Below are 23,379 nucleotides of genomic sequence, written 5' to 3'. Positions count from 1 at the left end.
ATAAGTCGATCTTGCGGACAAGATAGACCTTCCTAGAATCTAAAGAAGACCTAATGACAAGCAAACCAACCAGACACTATCTTTCTCTAAATATGCTTTGATAAACAATAGCAAACAAGTGTTTTTAGGGCCTACCTTAGGTCCAACGCAAGCTTGTGGATGCCTTCGCTCCTTGGATCCAAATGAGCTCCTTTGTCGCGAATCTGCAAACACAAACAAGGCAAACAAATTAAATAGCACCTGAAAAGCCAATTGCATAAAACATATTTATAATGAAAGTCCAGGAGTCCATGAAACAAATAACATGAGATACTTGTTGAGAAAAATGAGTTTGATTGTATTAATTCAAAAGAAGAAGAACTTTACAACCTTTGCCTTGACATTGTACAAGCTCCTCCCAGGGTCCAGCAAGAAGTCTCCTCTACTTTGACAAGTTTCACTCACTCCCCAATGAAACCAAAAAGGTATGTGATCTCTCCTCTTAGGCTTAACTAGGAAGTCTTGATTTCACCAGCATTTACCCTCAAAAATGTTCAGCTTCTAACCTCCTTAGCAACCAGCCCAATGCCTGTATTTATAGTGCAATGGAGGGAGGTTACTAGGTCCTCCTTCAAAGGGATAAAGCCCTCCTTCAAAGGGATAGCTCCTCTCATCAAGGGATTAGCTCCTTCTCTTTTGGGATGCATGAACCACCTCAGAGCGAACAATCCACATCAAAATTCCTTCTAGAAACCTCTAGAATTAACCCAAAGTGAGTTTTTTAAGATAAAACTTGCGCCTTTTGACTTTCACAGGGGTCTGCACCTACACCGTTAGGGACAGAGCGGGCAAGTCCGTAGTTTTTGTACACAGAAGGTGCGGGACCGCAGGTGACAGTGAGAGAAAGTGCGGAACCAGAGTTTCATTGATTTTTAATGTCTTTCTCCCATTTTCAAAGCTTGATTTGAAGAGCTGAGGTCTGAGACTTGCTTAGGAGGACAGTACAAGTGATGATAGACCCATATTGACTGCAAATAATCATGGTGACAATATTTTTGTGTAACAAGCACCAGAGTATATTTTAGAACCTGTTTCTTTTTCCGAAGTTACTGGTAGTTTTTCTTCTACTAGTGATTTAGCTTAGGAACCTAAAATATCCAAACCTGAAACTGAACCTGCTGCTACTCCAACATCAGGATTTGCCTCTCCAACTTCCAGTGGTCCTGGTTCACCCAAGGTAGAAAGATTAATTACCCAAAATCTTCCTTCTGGACTTATAGCTATTGAAGAACTTGTTACTCCGGAATAAGGTATCCCTATCCCTGAAAATCAACCAGCTATAGAACTTAGGGAGCGTGAATCGATCTTTTACAATCCACCTAGGAGGGTCGCTTGGTATCTTTCATTGACCATTTTTTTGGAAAACCGGGACTAAGTTTTTCACCACCTCGCATTCGTTTTCACCCAACACCTAGGGGTTATTATCCTCTATTAAATATGTCAAGACAGTCGTCCATGTTTTCTCAATCTCCAGAAACCTTTTTATATGGCGGTCCTTCTGTTCCCTCTGGGTATCAGTCACTTACTGGTACTTTTTTGGGAGCATCTCCTCAACCTATTGAACAAGGGTTATTGACTGGTAATAACGGAACTAAGCCATTGAGTGTAGAAGATATTCTTATGATGTCAGGTACCATTCCAAATCCGCAACCTCAAGGTGGCCAATTACCGCCTGGGGGGCAGCTCCAAGGTCCTCACTTATCGCCTGGGGGGCAACCTCAAGGTACCCAATTACCGCCTGGGGGGCAACCTCAAGGACAGTACATTCCTCCAGGTCAACCCCAGACTCATTATGTACCTCAAGGTCAACCCCAGTATCAATATGTACCTCAAGGTCAACCCCAGTATCAGTACGTGCCTCAAGATTATCAACCTCAAGGTCAGTACTCAGCCCAAGGTTTCCAACCACCTTCCGATCAATCATTTGTCCAAGGAACTGGAAATGTACCTTTGAATTATCAGCCCTACCCTCAACCCAGTTATGGTCCTCAATATGCTTAACCTTCTATGGGTTCGTACCGCGGAATGCACTTAGTGTGGGATCCATCTCAATCACAACAGATCTTGCAACCGAATGTGCAGTTGTCATCTCAATTTGGACAACCCTTGGTTTCTGGTTCAACCTAGCAACCTGTCCAGTCCACTATTCAAACTTCTGCACCTTCTGTAGTTTCTCAACCTGGGCCTAGTTCGCCTCGAACTCCGCCTCAAACGACTGCTGCAACATCTTTTCAATCTACCCCACCTACTTCTGAAGTATCGACAGCTCTGGTTTCTACTGTTCCTGTATCAACTCCTCAAGCATCTTTACCTCAGTCTGGATCCACAATTCAGACTTCGGTTCAAATGCATGTAGGACAACCTGGTCCAAATACGGTTGTCACAAGTCAACCTCAATTTACTTATTAATCGTACCAGGGACATTACCAATTCGGTCCTGTTGTGCAGCAGCCAGTCTATCAGTATCAATCGTACCCTGGATATACATATCAGCAACCTCAACAACCCCAGTACGGTCCGGTTAATCCTGGTTTTCCAGGAGGATATAATATCCCAAATGCAATTCCAATTCCTAGTTATCCTGGATATCCTCCTCCTGGGGCTGGTCTCATGACCCAGGGTTTCAGGGACCCTAATCGTCAGTTACCATTCATTGCAACTTTGGACTTGCCTGACTTGTCGCGCCTTACGAATGATCCAATTAATTATCTTCCGTTTTGGCCGCCAATGCCGAATAAGTTGCCTAGTGATATTCCTAAGTTTGAAGGCAAATCAGGAGAGGACCCGTTGAACCATGTGATGACTTATCACCTCTGGTATGCGTCTAACTCCATTTCAGATGATTCAATCCGTTTAAGGCTTTTTCAACGCACTCTAATTGGTCTTGCGGCCAAGTGGTACATTGAGTTACCGCGAGCCACTTTTTATAACTTTAGTCAGTTAGCTACTTCGTTTTTAACTCATTTTCAGTTGCCAGTCAGATATGACAATGGCACGGAATTATTAACTTCATTAAAACAGTCAACGTCCACTTACATTTTAGATCACATTCATGAATGGAGACGTCGACGGCGTTTAGTGAAAGTTTTTATCCCAGATCAAATCTTAGTTGAATGGTTTGTCAAATATTTATTACCAAAAATCATTGAGGATGTAGCTAAGGCAGGAGTCATTACTGAAGATCAAGTAATTGCTCAAGCTCAGTACCTTGACTTAGTTTATACACAGTCAGGTATGTTACATGAGAAAATCCCCGACCTTCCTAAACAAAATCAAATAACTGCAGCTCCTTCAAGGTCTCATGGCGCTGATGGTATGATTGGTACGGTTAATACCAAAAGTAAGAAGAAATATTCCAAGAATTCTTCTCCTATCATAACTTTACCAGATTCCCCAACAGGAGATTCTTCCACGGACATTTCTGCCGATATTCATGTTGTAGATTCATCTACAGCCAAATCAAAATCCGGCGGTAAAAAGAAAGGGAAGAAGAAAAATAAAACAGATAAAATTTCGAAAGAGAAACCAAAAAAAATGGAATCAACTAATGAGAAACGCAAACCTTGTTATCCTTGTCTCATTTGTGATGAAAAACATTTTACAAGAGACTGCCCTCATCACGTTGAGGTTGCGAAAATCGTCAAAGGTTCCCAAACGCCTGCTGTTTTGAAGGATCCTTTTCCTAGTCAAGACAGTAAGATGATAGATTCTTCCTCAAATGCCTCTGAAGAACCCATAATGATGATGTCCCATGTTAGGATTACGACTCGATCGCAAGATTATGGAAGTAAAAGTCCTGTTGGTGGTAAGGAAGAAGAATCTTCTAATTAGAACCCATCAACTTCGACTCCCGGTTCCAATCCACTATAGATCGAGAAACCTAACCCAGACTTAGTAATCAAACCGCCTGCCAAGGGTATACTTCGAAATTCAGCTTTCAATCCACATGCGAGAGTGGCTCAAAACTATAACATTGTTGAAGATTTGGCTATTTCACCTTCAGCAATGTCGGCTTTGGAGGTGTTGCAATCATGTCCAGTACAGCCTAAATTGCTATTGTTGGCAATAGGAGCTGTTGACATTCAGGACTTGAACCTTATAATTTTCGATCTAGAAAATATTACACCTCACTTACCTCATCAAATGGATTTCCAGATTCCAGTGTTAGTCAAAAACAGACCTTGTTATAGGACTGTGATTGATGAGGGAGACTCAACGTGTATTATGTTGATCCAGTATTGAAGATCGCTTGGTCCTCCTACACTTAATCAATCCCCGACGATTCTAAAGGCCTTTGATGGCCGTGGGTTCCATCCTTTTGGCATTCTACAGGATTTACCTATAGGGGTTGAAGGCAAAACTGTTAATCTAGATGTGGAGGTGGTTGATGCCCCTCTAGATTACAACCTTCTCTTGGGTCGTAGTTGGTCTTACGCTATGACAGCTGTTGTTTCATCGGTCTTTCGGCTTATAAAGTTCCCTCATAATGGAAAGATCATAACTATAGACCAGCTAACTTACTTTTCATCTGACCCAGCCTCTTCTGAAAGTATCCAGCATGTCGGCAAAACAACTATCCCTTATAAGGATGTTGGAGTAGGACTAGTTAAAGATTCTGGTTTACTAGGAACTTTTCCCTTTCCTCCTCTCAACGTATCACCTTCTACTGCAACCATTCATATGATTTCATCAGACACTATTGTTTATGATGATCCTTAGATCATACCTTCCGAATCTGAGATAGATTCATTTCGTGATGCTATGTCTTTAAGTCCATATGAAATTGCGTATCAGGTCGTGCAGTCGTTTTCCGACCCTTCTTCAACCGAAATTGACTTAATGAATGTGGTCCATGAGGAATCACTTTCAACATCAAACTCAAATTCAACAACGTTTTCCGAACTTGTTCACATTGATGAGCAAATCCGTGAAATCCTGTGTGTTGATGATTTACCATGGGAAGATCTTCATCATAGATCTTCATTTTTACCTGGGATTGATCACTTTGAAAATGATTTTTCATCTATTTTTACGACTGATTATGTCAAGGAACCTCAGAATCCAATGAAAAATCCTGATTCTGAGTTAAATTTGGGAAACATTTCTTGAACTATAACTATTGATATTTTGGTTAAGCCTGGAATTGTTGAAAACATTCATATAGGTGCCTCTTGTACGGAAGATGAAATTCAAACATATAAGGCCCTATTTCAAGAATTTTGCGACATGTTTGCCTGGTCATATGAGGAAATGCCAGGAATTGACCCAGCAATTGTTGTTCATGAAATCAAAACTTACCCGGATGCTAAACCCGTCCGGCAACGTTTGTGTCAAATCCACCCGTGAAAAGCTGCTGCTATTAAAGCAGAAGTTGAAAAATTACTTAAAGCAGGTTTCATTTATCCAATTCCGTTAACGGATTGGGTATCGAATATTGTTCCTGTTAACAAAAAGCAAGTAACAATAAGAATATGTACCGATTATAGGGATATTAATCGAGCCTATCCAAAAGACAATTACCCAACTCCCTATATCGATCAAATCATTGATGATTGTGCCGGCAGTGAAATATTCTCCTTCATGGATGGTTTTTTTGGATACAATCAAATAAATATTCTACCTGCTGATCAACCAAAAACGGCTTTCATTTGTCCATGGGGGACATCTGCTTATTTCAAATTACCTTTTGGGCTTAAGAACGCCGGAGCAACTTTTCAAAGAGCCATGTCTTACATGTTTCATGACATCAAGCACATTGTGCAACCCTATCTCGATGATTTACCTGCTCATTCATTACATCGAGTTGATCATCTCATCCATTTACGAGCAATCTTTATGAGGTGTAGGCATTATCGAATTAGGTTGAATCCACACAAGTGTGTTTTCTGTATAGAAACGGGTCGGTTACTAGGGTTTGTTTTTTCGAAAGCTGGCATTCACGTCGATCCCTCGAAGGTTGAAGCTATTGTCAAATTGCCTCCTCCTTCGAGTCTTCGCTAACTCCAAAGTTTGCAAGGGAAAGCAAACTTTTTACGTCGATTCATTCCTAACTACGCCGAGATCGAAAAGGGTTTTACCCGGTTGTTGAAACAGAATACTCCATTCTTTTGGGATGAGATAGCTGAAAAATCTTTTGATGCACTAAAACACGCGTTGACCCATGCACCATTACTGCATCCTCCCAACTACAACCAGGACTACTTCTTATATCTCGTCGCCTCGCATTCCACCATTGGAATGGTGTTAGTTCAGGAAGATGAATTCGGTAGTGAACATGTGATATATTACCTTAGTCGAACCTTGAACCCCACTAAGCTAAAATATTCACATGTGGAGAAATTGGCATTGGCAGTTGTTCAAGCTGTCCAACGTTTTCGTCATTACATTTTACTACGCAAAACTGTAGTAATTTCCGATTGCAACCCTATGATCTAAATTTTGACCAAACAATTTCTAGGGGCAAGTACTCCAAATGGATTGTGATCCTGCAGGAGTTCGACTTGGAATTTGAAAAGTCTAAGTTGAAGAAATCTTTAGTTTTTGTGAAGTTGATGTGTGACTTCCCGCGTGCTGACACGAAAACTGTGGCGGAGGAGCCCATTGCGGACGAATCCTTATTTCTAATCAACACTTTAGAAATCAGCACTTTAAATCCATGGTATGGGGATATCATAGTTTATCTCCAAACCCAATCCTTTCGGCCATAAATTTCAAGATCAGAGCGTCGGAAAATACGACTCCAGTCCCAACAATTCAAATTATTGGAAATACACTTTATCTTCGTGGGGCGGACTCTGTTTTCCGGTGTTGTTTAACTCATGAGAAAGATGAAAGGGTTCTAAATGACTGTCACTCTGGAGCGTGTGGTGGTCATATGTCTGGGTTTGCCACATATCAAAATATATTGCGCGCTGGCTATTTCTGGCCGTCTTTGTTTAAAGACTGTATTAACGCGGTCCGAAAATGCCACAACTGCCAAATTTTTGATCGAAAGATACGCGCTCCACCTGCTCCTCTCCACCCTATAATTGTCGTCGGTCCTTTTGCGAACTGGGGTATCGATTTTATTACATGTAACCTCACTCGGCCGGGGGGCATGCGTATATCATCCTTGCGGTAGATTATTTTACCAAGTGGGCCGAGGCGATGCCTACATTTGAGGCAGACGGCAAAACTGCTGCAATTTTCGTGTTCAATCATATAATTGCTAGGTTTGGTGTTCCACAAGCGATTATCACTGATCATGGGCATCATTTTTGAAATATTATGATGGCTGAACTTACAGACCAACTTGGCTTGCATCATGATAGTTCAAATCCATATTATCCACAAGCTAATGGTCTGGTTGAAGCCATCAACAAAGTTCTAGTCATCATGATCCAACGAATCATTGGGATTCATAGGTCGAATTGGCATAACATGCTATTTTCAGCGCTTTGGACGTATCGAACCTCAGTAAAAACATCAACTGGTTTCACTCCTTTCCAACTAGTTTACGGTTTGGAAGCTGTGTTACCCATTGAATGTGAAATCCCGTCATTGCAAATGGCCATAGAATTACTTCCAGCCACTTCCGAAGAGGAAAAACATTTGTTGTACTTGGCTCAGCTAGATGAGAATCGACGAGATGCTGCATTAGCAATCGAAACTCATGCCAAACGTATTAAATCTCAGTATGATCGAAATGTTACCCCTCGTAATTTTTCGGAAGGAGACCTAGTCTTATTGTATGATCAAGCAAATGATAAATTAGGCGCTGGAAAATTCGTACCCATGTGGCATGGTCCTTATTTTGTTAAGCGAAAGCTCGCAAAAGGGGCCTATGAATTGGTAGACTTTGACGAGGTCTTTTTAGGTAAACCCAGAAATGGTCTTTACCTGAAGAGATATTATGCTTAAATCTGGGTGTGGAGATTTTTAGTTAGGTTAGTTTTCTTTCTAGCTGGTGTGTTTTAGATTAAAAAGTGTGCTTAGCTTAGAGAGTGTTTTTTGTCATTATTCCTGCTTATCTTGATTTTACTCTTAATATTGCAGATGTCGACGTCTCTCCAAACATACATTGGTTTTGCTGATGGTGCTTGTCGTAATACACGGAACATTTCTTCCGCAGCTTGGGTTATCTATTCGCCCTCTAATGAGTTGGTATCTATGCATGGGGTAAGCCTCGGTCAAACAACGAACAACATTGCAGAGTATAGTGCAGCGATTGAGTTATTATCTGAATCCATCTCATTTGGGATTCGAAGTTTGATTGTGAGGTTAGATTCTAAACTCTTTGTATTACATCTTAATAGAGTGTATGCCATTAGAAATCCAGTGTTATTGAGATTATTTTTGAGAGTTTGTCTCTTGGAATGTTAATTTGACTATATTGAATATCAACATATTCCAAGATATTTAAATACATTAGCAAATGCAATTGTTTCTCGAATGTTAAGTAGACATTTGCAATAATCATACAAGTAAATTTAAAAACATTCCATAACATGTTTTACAAGATAAGCCGGTAATAGTGATATAGTATAGCACAGAAGTGTGTCAAATATACATCGTCTTCGATCATAGGTTGAAAAACACCTTATGATCAGCAAAAATGATAGTACAAAAAGCAAAAAAATGTCATATCAGTCTACAACAGGCGATCATCCTATCACTGGTGATGATCACGATAAGAAACCACTGTACGGGCCACCCTACAAAGGAACCTCCTGAAAGGTCCTGGGACCCCAATCACATAGCGTTGTAGCCTAAGAGGAATTTCATCTATGCTGGTCTCCGAAATGTCTGTTGTCAAACGCTCTAGATGGCTTTCCAATTTAGCCAAGGTCTTTGTAGATTCGTCCTGTGGGACTGGTGCTGCTGCAGCTGGCTGTTTCCTCTCATAGGGCCAGAGAGTGGCTGGTTGCCATGGACCTACATCTGCATTTGAAACTTTTACTATCAATTTTGGGACGATTTAAAAACAAAAAAATTAAATTATAAAATGTTGAAAATGATTTTACTTGAGTCATCCCATTGCTCTCCTTGTGGAAGAGCCATGTCTGGGTCACCACGATAATCTACCCCAGCATAAGGAAAGTCCTGAATAGCAAAAACTTGGTTCTCCAACCAATGAAAATACTCAGGAGTAAATCGAACAACTTCTGTTCCCTCCTCAGGATGATGGGCCATAACTGCAACCCAATGCATCAGTTTGGGCTCTCGGGGAAGTCTAACTCCAACGGTAAGATGCTGTGGGACCAACATTGGGACCCTCTCTAGACCAAAGCTCACAACTAAAGCACCATATCCAAAGGTCTTCAGTTGTCCGTTCTTCGCTCTAGTCAGTTGGCCTTTCATATTAGCCAACACAGCCTCGCACCAGTTGAAGATGGTGCCTCGAAAGCAGTCTACTGCCATCCGCATTTGGGATCCAGTGGCCACATGTAGTGTTGCGCTTCCGCAGAGCTTGGTAACAGTAAATGCAATCACTTTGATCTCAGGACGGGAGATGGTTTTTATATCAATCCCTTTGTCTCTAGTTTGGTCGTTACAAAACTCTAGTCGGAGGCTATCGACAGACTGGCCACCTGGCCTAGTCCCGAATAGAGTCAAATGTTCACCTCTCTTAGGCAAACCAGTCAAAAATTAAATGTCTTCCGGCTCCATTTCGAGCTGGTGGCCACCAATAAAGAAACACTGGTCCTGTATATTCCACCTGTCTACCAGCCACTGCAAAAAGTCCACCTAGGCCCTCATGCCAAGTATGGCCCAGAATTTGTATAAACCGCATGCCTTCAATGCATCAATCGAAGGTTGATGATTAATCGCGGTGAGATATACATCCTCGTGCTCTCCTTCCCGCCAATCAAGCATGATGTATACCCTACATTCAATAAAAAGGCGAATTAGAATATTTAAAATCAAAATTTTTGGGTGGAATTTGAAAAATTTAGGTTTGAAAACCTTTGCTACGGGGATCGCACCCTCTCTGTTAGAGACAATGCGTAGGTCCACACTCTGCCTTCACGGCAGGTGCGGACCCCTGACTCTTTTCCTTTTACAAAAAAGTCGGGGTCCGCAGGTTTCCTATGCTATGCCTGCGGACCCCCGCGCGCAGGTTTTTAACCTAGAAATTTCCTAAAAAAACAAAATAAAACCCTAAAAACAATTTTCAAACGGATGAAATGAAAGAGTAAGATGATGTGGATTACCTGGAGGAGACGGCGTTCGATTCCAACAGACGGATTTTCCGCAATCTTCACGGGAAATTTCTGACCAAAAGCTCTCTTTTCTCACTCTGAAGTCAAACGGTAAAAATGAATTTACAAAAGCCCTTTTTATAAGCTTTTTTGAATAAATGAGTTTTTAATTTGTTTATTTTTCACTTTAAAGAGGTAACTTTTGAAGCATTTTTATCCATTTTAAACAGGTATGAGTAATGTTTGAGTTTTTGTGCAGGATAACGGATTTTTCAGACAAAATTGGTCATTTTTGATGAAAAACATTAGAGTCACCTTCAAGCTCTTTTCTGACTCCTGAAATATGAAAAGATTTCTGAGTTTTTCTTTTTAAGCTCGTTAAAATGGAACTAAAAAGACGGTCCACTTACAACTCTTTTCTGACCGTAAAAACATGAAAAGATTGTCGGATTTTTGTCGTTTCAAATTCGATATTGGTTATAAAACGACGTGTCATTGATTGCTTTTACTTTTTCGGATCAAAGACACTAGTTATGAAAAGTACTCCTTGGTCATAATGATCAAGCGGTTCTCTCAAGTATTATTTTATACTTTTTCGGGCTTGAGAGACACAAATTTATGAAAAAGGACAACCATGTAGTTTTCTTAAGTTTTTTCAGACTCTCTAAAATTGAAAAACGTCGAGTTTCTCCTATACTGGACTCGTTAAAATTTAACAGTAAAGGACCTGTTCAATTACAAACAAGAACGGACCACTCCTTCTTAGGGTTCGAATTTAAACTAAGTTGGACTCATTCGAAGGATGAGCTTATAATCAAGAAAATGTTATCCTCCTCAAGCTTGTTAAAAATAAAGAGGTACTTGCCAGAAATGGTGGGGGAAAAGAGAGAAAAATGAGCCTGTTTGTCATACTTTGTGTCTCAGAAAAACATTTAACCACTCTTGGACACGACATTTTTATTCATCTGGGTTGGGAAATCCTTTGCCTAACAGTTGATTAAACCATATTGAAAGTCTTCATCCAGTTTCTGGGTATTAACTTTGGGTCAATTGTCACCAAACCATCTGCTGTGTTGTTATGTTTTTAAGAGGTCAGTGCAAATAAACCATTCATCTGCAAAATATCTGTCATCCATCTTGACCATGTTATAAAACCAGCTCAAGAAAAGATAGAAAAGATAGATCAACGCCTTAGAATTCAGCCTCTTCGAGGGGGCAACCTCCTTTACATTACAGAAATGAACAATTCTTGGATGATACAAATGACAAAACCTCCTTTCTATATATAGGAGTCTAAGGAGTCACAATATAATCCAGCCGACCTAATAATAATAATATAAAGCCACAAAAATAATAATAGAGGGATTCTATGGGGCACAAAAATAACAATATGTGGGTAATAGGGGCACAACAATATAAATAAGGGGTATAGCTACAATAGTAATGGGGTAATCACTAGTATTATAGGGACCCAACATGCCCCTCTCCTTCAAAAAAGTGTTGTCCTCAACGCTTGAGCAGTTTTGGATACTTCTGCATAAAATTCTCATCCTCCCATGTGGAATCTTCAGCGGATAAGTTCTTCCACTTGATAAGATACTCTGAAATTGATCGATTTCGTAGCTGTCGAGTTCTTGTTTCTGTGACTGCTTCCGGTTCCAATATAATTTTTCCTTCCCCGTCAAGTTCTGGCAATATTGTTTGAACTGGGAGCTTGTCGCCTATAACCTTCTTTAAACATGACACATGGAAAACTGGGTGCAATCAAGAAGCTGCAGGAAGCTCCAATTTGTATGCCATAGTACCAATCTTTTCCAACACCTTGTACGGACCATAATACTTTGGTGATAATTTATTATCCTTCTTAGCTTGCTTTAGGGACATTTGCTTATATGGTTGTAGCCGTAGGAATACCCAATCACCTACATCAAAACTTCTTTCACTTTGCGATGTTGATCTGCCTGTTGTTTCATTCTATTTTGTGCCAACACGAGGTTATCCTTTAAGAGTTGGAGGACTTGTTGTTGATGTTCGATGTGATGTTCCACTGCCTGAACCTTAGAATTTTCTCGTAAATATGATGTGATTGATGGTGGTTGGTACCCATAAAGTACCATAAATGGGGTCATTTTTGTTGCTGTATGGAAGGAAGTGTTATACCACCATTCAGCCAGAGGCAACCATTTGACCCATTGTGTCTGTTTATCAGATACAAAGCAACGAAGATATCCTTCCAAACATTTGTTTACTATCTCAGTTTGCCCATCAGATTGAGGATGATAAGATGAGCTATGAGCTAACTGAGTACCAAGACAAGAAAATAATTCTGTCCAAAAATTTCCAGTGAAAATGGGATCTCTGTCACTTACAATAATCTTTGGGTTTCCATGTAGCTTTTGAACTGTTTCCATAAATGCAGTAGAAACTGTACTGGATTTAAATGGATGTGATAATGCACAAAAGTGTGCATACTTGGTAAGTCTGTCAACTACCACCATGATGACACTCTTTCCCTCAGACTTGGGTAAACCTGTGATAAAATCCATTGAAACCTCCTCCCAACGTTGGCTTGGAATGGATAAAGGTTGTAATAGACCTGGTGTCTTAATTGTTTCAACTTTATTTTGTTGGCAAACCAAACATTCCGCTACAAACTTTTGAATATCTGATTTAAGGCCATCCCAAAAAAATTCCTTCTTAACCCTGTGGTAAGTTTTTAAAAATCCTGAGTGCCCTCCTAAGGGAGAAGTGTGCAATTCCATAAGAATCTTTTGTTTTAGCTGGGAATTCTTACAGAGGTATAAGCGATCTTTGTACCATAACGAATCATTTTGCCAGCTAAATGTATCAGAAGTACTTGAATCTTGTTGTAGCTTTCGAATAAGTGCCCACACTTCTTCGTCATTCTTCCATTCCTCCTTTGCTTCATTTATCCAATCTGGTTGGATAATAGAAATGGCACACAACAATGCTTCCATATCCTCATCCTTTCTTGAGAGTGCATCTGCCACCACATTTTGCTTCCCTTTTTTGTAGATGATTTCAAAGTCGTAACCCAACATCTTTGTGACCCACTTTTGTTGCTCTTCAGAGGATAATCTTTGTTCTAAAAAGTATTTAAGACTATCATGATCCGTTTTTACCTTGAAGTGTCTTCCCATTAGGTAGGGTTGCCATTTCTTAAGTGCATAGAGTATTGCCAACATTTCCTTCTCATAAATAGCTTTGCTTAAAAACTTTCCCTTGATTGGACGACTTTCAAAAGCAATGGGTCTTTCATCTTGCATTAGAACAGCACCAATTCCATTTCCTGAAGCATCACATTCCACAATAAAGGTTTTCGTGAAGTCCGGTGTAGCTAAGACTGGTGCTTGGCACATTGCCTCCTTAAGATGTTTAAAGGCCTTTGTTGCTTCCGGAGTCCATGAAAATGAATCTTTCTTCAATAATTTTGTTAGAGGTGTTGCTATTCTCCCATAATTCTTAACAAACTTGCGATAATACCCTGTCAACCCAAGAAATCCTCGCAGATGCTTTATGGATGTGGGGATTTTCCATTCCTTAATGGCTTTAATTTTGCTAGGGTCTACCTTAACTCCTTCAAGAGATACAATATGACCCAAATATTCCACCTCCTGGACTCCAAAGAAACATTTGGATCTTTTTGCATATAATTGTTTCTCCTCCAATAGTTGTAGCACCTTGTCAACATGTTCAACATGATCCTTCCAAGACTTGTTGTAGATTAGTATATCATCAAAAAATACTAACACAAATTTTCTAAGGAATGGTTTGAAAATTGAATTCATCAAACCTTGAAATGTTGAAGGTGCATTGGTAAGGCCAAAAGGCATGACCAAAAATTCATAATGACCCTCATGAGTTCTAAATGCCGTTTTCGGAATGTCTTCAATCTTCATTCTGATTTGATGATATCCCGAACGAAGATCCAACTTGGTGAAGTAAATTGATCCATGCAATTCATCCAGTAATTCATCAATGACAGGAATGGGGAACTTATCTTTAATAGTGAGCTTGTTGAGCTCCCTATAATCTGGACACACGCGCCATGATCCATCCTTCTTGTGCACCAATACTACTGGAGCTGAGAAAGAACTTTGACTCGGTTGAATTATACCAGCCTCTAGCATTTCTGCAACCATACGTTCAATTTCACTTTTTTGGACATATGGATATCTGTACGGCCTGATGTTTGGAGGAACACTTCCTGGAATCAGATGAATAGCATGATCATGATCACGCATAGGTGGGAGACCTTTGGGAGTCTCAAATACCTTGGAATGATTGTCCAGGACTTTTTGGAGATCTGGAGAAATAGATGATTCCAATGTGGAAACATCTAGCGAACATAATTGTGCAATTACACCTCTTTGCTCCTTTTTTAGAAGCTTTTTCATGCCATTAGAGTTGATTATCTTTCCTGGTTTCCCTGCAATACCCCTTAATTCAACTTCCTTTCCTTCCACAGAAAATTTCATGAAAAGTTCTTGAAAATTAAAAGCTATTGTACCCAAGGATTGTAGCCATTGGACTCCTAGTACAACATCAGCACCTCCCATTGGAATGGAAAGCATTGGGCTAGTCAATACATATTCTCCCATGGATAGCTTGATATTATGGCACTTTCCATAACAATTTATTGTTCCTCCATTTGCAATCATCACTTGACACTCTGGTGCTGGATATAGGAAGCAATTCAATTCTTTTTCTACCCTACAATGTGTTATCACTAAACAAATTTCAAAGGAAAAGGGTAAGGTAAGAAAGATTTGTTCTTGGTTATTGTCATGCTCCTTTCATGCATAAGAAGCACTTGGTAAACTCAGGGTCAGCATACATAAAAGTTCTTTGAAGGCTCAAGCAAGGCAAGCAAGTTTCAAGACAGATGAGAAGGACATTTCAAGATAAAGAAGCTCAAGACAGTCAAATTTGGCATGTAAGCTGTGTTTTTGAAATTACACAGCAGTTTCGTAGCGCGCTACGAAACTGCTGTAAGTGATGCCTAATGCACAACAATTTCGTAGTGCACTACGAAACTGCTGTAGCTACATATTGTGATTTGATGGACCATTTTTGTAAGACAAAGGGAAATATTATTTGAAGAGGAGGGTCTGAAACGGAGCATTCACGAAGTATAAGTGTCTAGCAAAGGCAAAACAAGGAAAGGAAAGACTTTTATGAACTCCAAAGTTTTATGTTATGAAAAGAGCAGTCGACTTCCAAGGGGATTAACAAGCAGTTAAAAACTCATCTCTGAAAAGTGAAAGAGGTTTTCATTCCTAAGATTCTGAAGTACAAAAACCTCTTCCACTTTCTTCAAATCCATTATTATTTGAGAGAAATGAATGATCAAACTTGCGCTACGAAACTGCTGTAGGTGCAGTTTTTCACAAGCATATTTTTACACCTGTTTTTCAAAGACTCATTCTGGGCGGTAGGAAAGATGTTTCAAAAAACCAAGAGAGGTTTTTGTTCAGAATGGATTGGTTCAAAAAATCCTCCTTCAGTTTTTCGAAATACATTTTTTATGAGAAGTTATGAGCTCTGTCCCAAGACCTATTTTTCAGCCAGAACAGAGCAAGGGACAGTCTCCTAGTTTCTAGGAACAGCAAAAGGATCAGTCATCAAGGGCCAACTGGAAGGTTATGAGCACCATCAAATTCGACTTCATGGAGTTTTAGGTGTCAAATAATGTTTTAAATGTTTAGATAAGGTTGTTGTAATCATAATAAGGAGTTACACTCCTAGTTGTATTAGGTCTCTAGGACTCCTAGTTAGCTGTCCTTTGTATTAAATAGTTAGTTTTAAGTGTCAATAGGTGTCAAATTAGGAGGAATTCGAATTCCCCTCATGCTGGAGGAAGGAATCTACATGAACTCTGTATATGGGAGAAGAAATAATGTATTAGGGGTTGGAAATTTTATGGAAAAGCTGGTATTTGGCCCATGTAAGACTCATTTTCAGTAATACATGCTTGACTTTACTTCTCAGGATTCATGAAGGATTTTTTATGTTCAGAATATGTGATGTTGTCCTTTTCTTAATTCTTACAGTGGTATGGATGTATAATCACTCAGAATTCACTGAATGTGCTGTGACTTCCTGTATACATTTATAAACTGTGTGGTCCCATATGAGTTTATGTTCTGAATGTTTAAATGCTGAATGCCCTGACTTCCATGTAGGGTTGAGTTCATTGTTATATTGAGGTGTTGTTGACTCCATAAGCCCAATGGATAGTTTTGTTTAATGTGTTTCCACCATTCATATTTTTCACAGTTGTTCTATAAGAGTTAGCCATCTTATCTTTAATCAAAATCATTAATCCATCAAGAGAGAGCCCTCTCAGGTTGAGGAGGCTAAGCCTCAGCCTAAAGTAGGTTGAAATAGTTACTTAGAGTCAACCTGATCAGCAGCCTATCAGGATCTGATTTTGAGATAACACAATGAATAAAATTGTGGGTGCTTCCTGAACCAATCAACACTATTACCTTTTTCTTCTTGATTTGTCCTTCTATCTTGATGGTTTGAGGAGTGATAATTCCCGCCAATGCATTACAAGATATGGTCGGGTTTATTTGTTCTTCATCTAGGCTTTGTTCCTGGAATATATCCTCTTCTTTTGACCTTTCTGGCTCATTTTCTTCTTCCTCTTCACAATCTATGTAGAATAATTTCTTCTCAGCACACTTATGACCTTTTGTGTATTTGCTATCACAATTGTAACAAAGCCCTTTTGCTCTTTTTTCTTCCAATTGTTGTGGTGTCAACCTTGTAGGTTGTGGAAGACTATGGGCAACAACACTTCCGTCTTTATAGTTGTGAATGGTATGCTTCCTAGTTGCCATAATTTTTCTTTCCATTTTTCTTGCTAACCTGAATGCCTTTTCTAATGAATCAGGTTCCCAAAGGCGCACATCATGTTGGATATTATCCTTTAAAGACCCTATGAACACATCAATCCTATGCTCCTCTGGAATATCTTTTACCCTTATGTTCAATTTTTGGAACTCCTCAATGTGCTCCATTATTGAACCCTTTTGTTTGAGACTTATCAATTGGCTAAAAAAAGTGTTGCTTTTTGTATCCTCATAATGTGCTATCAATTCTTCCGTAAAAATTGCCCAAGTGATAAACTGTTTACGAGAACAAAGCCATTGATACCATACAAACTGATTTGGTTCCAAATATAAAGTTGCCATACGTACCTTTTGTGTGTTTTGCACATTATTGAGATCGAAGAATTGCTCCATCTGTAATATCCATGTGGCGGGATCCTTGCCATCAAACTTCCTCATATCGATTTTTGGAACATGGTGAGTCTTCGATCCAACATTAGAGTCTATGGAATCATGATTAACATTTCTTTTGTTCTCATCATGAGTTTCCTTTAGTACTCTTTCACCCTTAGTGACTATTTCTTGTAGCAACTTATCCATCTTATCATCCATGCCATCAATTTTAGCGTCCATGCCATTCACCTTAGCTTCCATGCCATCCGTCTTAGCTTCTACACATTTCTTTAAACCATCCATCTTAGCTTCTACATCTTTCCTTAAACCATCCATTTTAGATTCTGTTGCTTTTTGTGCAAGTGACACTCGTTGCATTTGTTCTTGTAATTTTGATATATCATATAGCATTTCTTCTTCTTCTTCATGAGTCATGCTAGAGCTTTCAGGCTCCTTACTAGGTGTTTGCATTTTCTTTCCTCGGGGCATCAGTTACCGATAATAATTCTCTAATATTCCCTTTGAATTCCTTCAAAATAAATTTTCAAACCAAGCTTAAGCAAAAATTAAAGAAAAACTACACACCTTTTTTCACTTTGTAGGAGCTCGATATTGCCTCCGATGTATCTCTGTACTTTCTGATTATCTAGTTCTGAATTTGTGACTTGTAGTAGCCCTCTGTGTCCTCTTTCCAATGCCACAAGTCTGACCCAAATTGGATTCTCCAAGGAAGAGTTATGCGAAATCTCCCACAGTGACTTGATTATAGACTAGTTCAGTAGAGTGAACTTGTACGACGTGCCACGTGTCACTGTTTCAACCTTTGACTCTAAAAAATATATAAACGAAAACTACTGTCCATCCCCTTTCTATACCTTCTTACTAAATTTCAATCCGATGCTCAGAAAGAAAGTTATGACGATTTTCCCCAGGTCACCTGTTTTGAGTGTAATTCAGGAGTCTGCAAAAAGACCAACTTCCTCAGATCATATCTCCGAAAATATCGCGTGAAAAACTCTGAAATTCGGACCCAAGGTTCAACGCGATTTCTTCTCAAATGGGTTTTTTTTGCGACTTCTGAAACGTCACATAAAAAAAGTTATAGCGAAAATTCCACGATGACCTGTTTGGAGCAGCGAAACCCTAGAATCCAAAGCTCTGATACCAAATGTTATGAAACCAGCTCAAGAAAAGATAGAAAAGATAGATCAACGCCTTAGAATTCAGCCTCTTCGAGGGGGCAACCTCCTTTACATTACATAAATGAACAATTCTTGGATGATACAAATGACAAAACCTCCTTTCTATATATAGGAGTCTAAGGAGTCACAATATAATCCAGCCGACCTAACAATAATAATATAAAGCCACAAAAATAATAATAGAGGGATTCTATGGGGCACAGAAATAACAATATGTGGGTAATAGGGGCACAACAATATAAATAAGTGGTATAACTACAATAGTAATGGGGTAATCACTAGTATTATAGGGACCCAACAGACCATCCCTTGGAACATTCATGTTGAAAGTATCATGTGTGGCATAAAGGATGGGATGATTAACCTATCTTTGGAAGACAAGGAGGCATTAAGACAGGAATTTTCCCTCATAATGAGAAAGGCTAAAGTTCCCAAGAGTAATTTAAATAAGGAGGAACAAAGTGCCTTTAGGTCCCTTTGGAATAATGACAGGATTGTGGTTCTTAAAGCAGATAGGGGGCAGCCGTGATCCTCGATAAAGAAGACTACATTCGTAAGATGAACGAACACCTCAGTTGTGGTAGCTATAAGAAACTTAAAACTAACCCCATTCCTAAGATTATGAGAGAAGTCAAGAAGGCAATCTTAGATTCCAAACTTGATGAAAAATTAAAAAAGAGATTAACTCCTTCCTGTGAAACCTTCCCAAGAATCTATGGGTTGCCCAAAATCCACAAGGAAGGGTTTCCTCTTAGACCTATAGTTAATACCATTGGTTCCCCAACCTATGAGCTCGCTAAGTATGTTGCAAAGATCCTTAGGCCTCTTGTGGGGAATATTGATTCTTATATCAAGGACTCCCATGAATTTGTGAAGCTTATCAAAAATGAAAGGGTAGACAAGGATGATATCCTGGTAAGCTTTGACGTGGTCTCGTTATTCACCAAGATCCCCTTAGATGAAGCCATTCAGGTCATAAATGAAGTTACTGACCTAGAAACTGCAAAACTTGCTGAGATTTGTTTACGGTCAACAGTTTTCACATTTCAAGGAGGTTATTATGAGCAGACTTCTGGGGTGGCAATGGGATCACCCCTATCGCCAATTGTGGCAAATTTATACATGGAATACTTTGAAAAGAAAGCCCTTGAAACATACCCTTTGAAGCCAACTTGGTGGAAACGATTCGTTGATGATACTAACCTCAAATGGACTCATGGTAGAACAGAACTTGATAAGTTCTTTATGCACCTTAACTCTATCTCTCCGAAAATAAAATTTACTATGGAGGTGGAGGAAGACAATAGTATCCCTTTCTTAGATGTCCTTATCATCAGAAAAGAGGATGGCTCTTTGGGACATAGAGTTTTTAGGAAATCAACTCACACAGAAGGCTACCTCCATGCTGAATCATACCATCACCCGTCCCAAAAGCTTGGTGTCCTTAACACTCTTGCCATTAGAGCCTTTCGAATTTCTGACTCTAAACATCTTGAAGAAGAGAAAAAACATTTGTCTTCAGTATTTAAAGGTATAGGATATAAAGAAAAAGATATTAGGAGAGCTATAGAAAGAGCAGAAAGGAGAGTGTTTTCACAAGAACCTAAAGCCCAAAACCTACCTCAGGGTGGTAGAGTTTTCCTACCATATATTCAAGGGGTGACAGATAAGATGGCCAAAATCTTGAAAAAGAAGGACATAGTCACTCAGTTCTCAGCACCTGGAACAATTAAACAAGGTATGAGGTCTGTCAAGGATGATATTGATAGACAACAACTCAAAGGAGTATATAAAATTGATTGTTCTTGTGGAAAAAGTTACATTGGTGAAACATGGCGCTCTCTACAGAAAAGACTAAAGGAACATGGAGCGGATATTAAGAATGGAAGGTCTCGTACGTCGGCCCTTGCGGAGCATTCCTCAAAAACAAAACACCAGGTGTGTTTGGAGAGCGCCTCAATTATCGCAAGAGAAGAGCAATATCACAGACAAAAGATTAGGGAGGCTCTTGAAATTATAAAACATCCACAGAATCTCAACAGAGACAATGGTATTGAGATTAGTGGAAGTTGGCTTCCTTTAATCAAAGGGATTAGGACCAATAGTACATCTTAGGTATTCAGGTAACTGCTTCTCTCCTATTAAAAGTTTATGATCTCATATTAGAGATAAAATAAAAATAAGAATAGAAATTAAAATAAATAAATAAAAAATAATTGCTATTATAATTCTTAATAATTATTAAGTATTTATAATAGTAATTACAATAAAGATTAGTTATAATAATAATATGAATAATTCATTTATAAGAATAAGTTTATGTTTTGAGTTATAACAATAGAACTAATTTTATTAGATTTAATCAATTAATTAGTTAATATATATTAAGTAATAATAATTATTATTATTTAAATATTGGGAATAATTAATTTATAATAATTATTATTATTATTACTATCATTAATATTTATAATAACAAATAAATTATTATAATATTATTTAGCTTACTAATCAATTATTTTAGAATTAACAATTAGTCAATGATTCTATACTAAAAATAAAATAATTAACAATAATAATTATAATATCTAGGAACCAATTAATTAATTAAATCTAGTAAGATTAGTTATATTATTTATCTTTTATTAATTATAATAATATAAAAATTATTTATTATTATTAAATATAAATTTGATTATTATAACATTTATGAATCAATTAATTAACTTATTAAGTAAGAATTTAGATATAATAAAAAAATAAAAATCTTTAGAAAAATTATTTAATTAATCAAGCTAATTAAACATTACAAAATTTGGCACATTATAGTAACATAATACATGAAAATAAAAACTAATCTTTTAATTACAAGAATAAATATATTTAAATACAATTTATAAAAATTATAATAAAACTTTAAACTAGGTTAATAATTATTATAGAAAAAGATAAAATGAATAAATAATAAAAATATAAAACATAAGAAAATTAAAAAGTCGACCTCATCTCCTTGGAAATCAAATTATCTTAATAATATTTATATTCTCACTAAGCTCTTCTTTTATCATCATTCAGTAAGTGTCGTCATGATGGATCATTGTTGGGATTTGAAACGTCGACAAGTATGATCTTTACAGTGGGTACTCTGATTCAATCAAAAGAAATGAACCACAAATGCCTGAAATCCACAACTATAGCAATAGATTTATGCAAACGAAATTAAAATTATTTTATAAACAGAGATGTACAAATGAGATAAGCTTAAATTGAGTGTTCAATTTAGCCTACACTGCTAAATTTATTTACAATTAAAGCAAGGAACTGCAACTTGAAAACAAGAAAACAACAATTAGAAGGGTTAAGGGCATAAGAATTACAATTCACCCTACCATAAATTCGCCATTGAACTTAATTATAAAACACTAAAGTTATATATACGTGTAAGCTAGCTACAACCTCATCAAAAGAAAATAAATTTAATTAATACCAAATCTAACAAAATAGAAAATTTACTGGAGAAATCAGCGGATTTGTTCCACGTCTTCCTTGCCAACTCCAAAAATATGAGAGTATGCTCCAACTCTAATGCCCTTACCAACTCATTGTGAACCATCTAGTTTTCCACCCAACGATATCCAGGGAGAACTTCTCCGCCTGAAACCCTTGAGTTGTAAGAACTCACAAGCAATACCAAAATACAACGGTAGAGAGATATATAAGGCAAGGTAAGGAAGACAATCTTCACTTTCTCTAAATATCACTCATGTTCAACTCAACTAGGTATAGCTACTAAGTAATTTAGTTTAGGAAGTCTCATATTCATTTTGGCAGCATCTAGCTACTCTCCACGTCCCTCCGACCAAACCATGGGCTCCTTCCCTGTTTATGGCCTTGAGTGAGGTGACACATCACCCCTTTCATGCAAAATTAATTTCTTTTTAAATTCAAATATTTCATATTATGCATCACCATCCCCTCAGGTGCCAATCCGTCAAATTTTCTTAATTATATAATGGCATAAATTATTTAATATTCATCACCCCATGTGTCACTTTTAAAAAAATTGTTTCATAAATAAATAATCTACCTTTTTATTAAAATAATATTAAAGTTAAGAGCACTTCCAAAGTGGGTAAATTTTGAATTTAATTAATTTAGGGGTTAAATGAGGTTGGCTTACTCGGTTGATTGATGCCCATGAGTGGTATTTTTCTTTCAGAGAATAGGGATTCTACACCCCTATTGCATGCCTCTCCATGCCTTAGTAGATTTAAGACTATGTTCCCTAATCTACTCCAAAGATCCAAGATTCCAAACCTTGATATTTTAAAGATTGAGGACTTTGCACCCTAATATTTATTATAGATCCAAGACTCCATGTCTTTATCTTTCATGGATTGAGGACTCCATGCCCTAAAGTCAATGGTTTTTCATCTACTGTGCTTTGAAACTTCACACTTCACCTTGAGGTACAGGTTGTGAGCTCATACCCATCTGATGATTCATTGGTAAGGTCTTGTTCCAAGACCTGCACACATCACAATCTCAAAGATCAAAGGAATCAAATAAATTTCATAATGAAATTAAATTAATCACATTTTACCCAAAATTGTGCATGACTTCCACAATCATTTTGGTTTTGAAGAAATGACTTCCACAGTCATTTATAATTTGAGCATCCTTGTTGGAAAATGACCAGGTCCC

The sequence above is a fragment of the Pinus tabuliformis genome, chromosome 4_1, assembly GCF_031772625.1.
Source record: "Pinus tabuliformis cultivar Carrire ecotype Pingquan chromosome 4_1, CPIR1, whole genome shotgun sequence".
Lineage (NCBI taxonomy): Eukaryota > Viridiplantae > Streptophyta > Pinopsida > Pinales > Pinaceae > Pinus > Pinus tabuliformis.
This window is presented reverse-complemented; position numbering follows the sequence as displayed.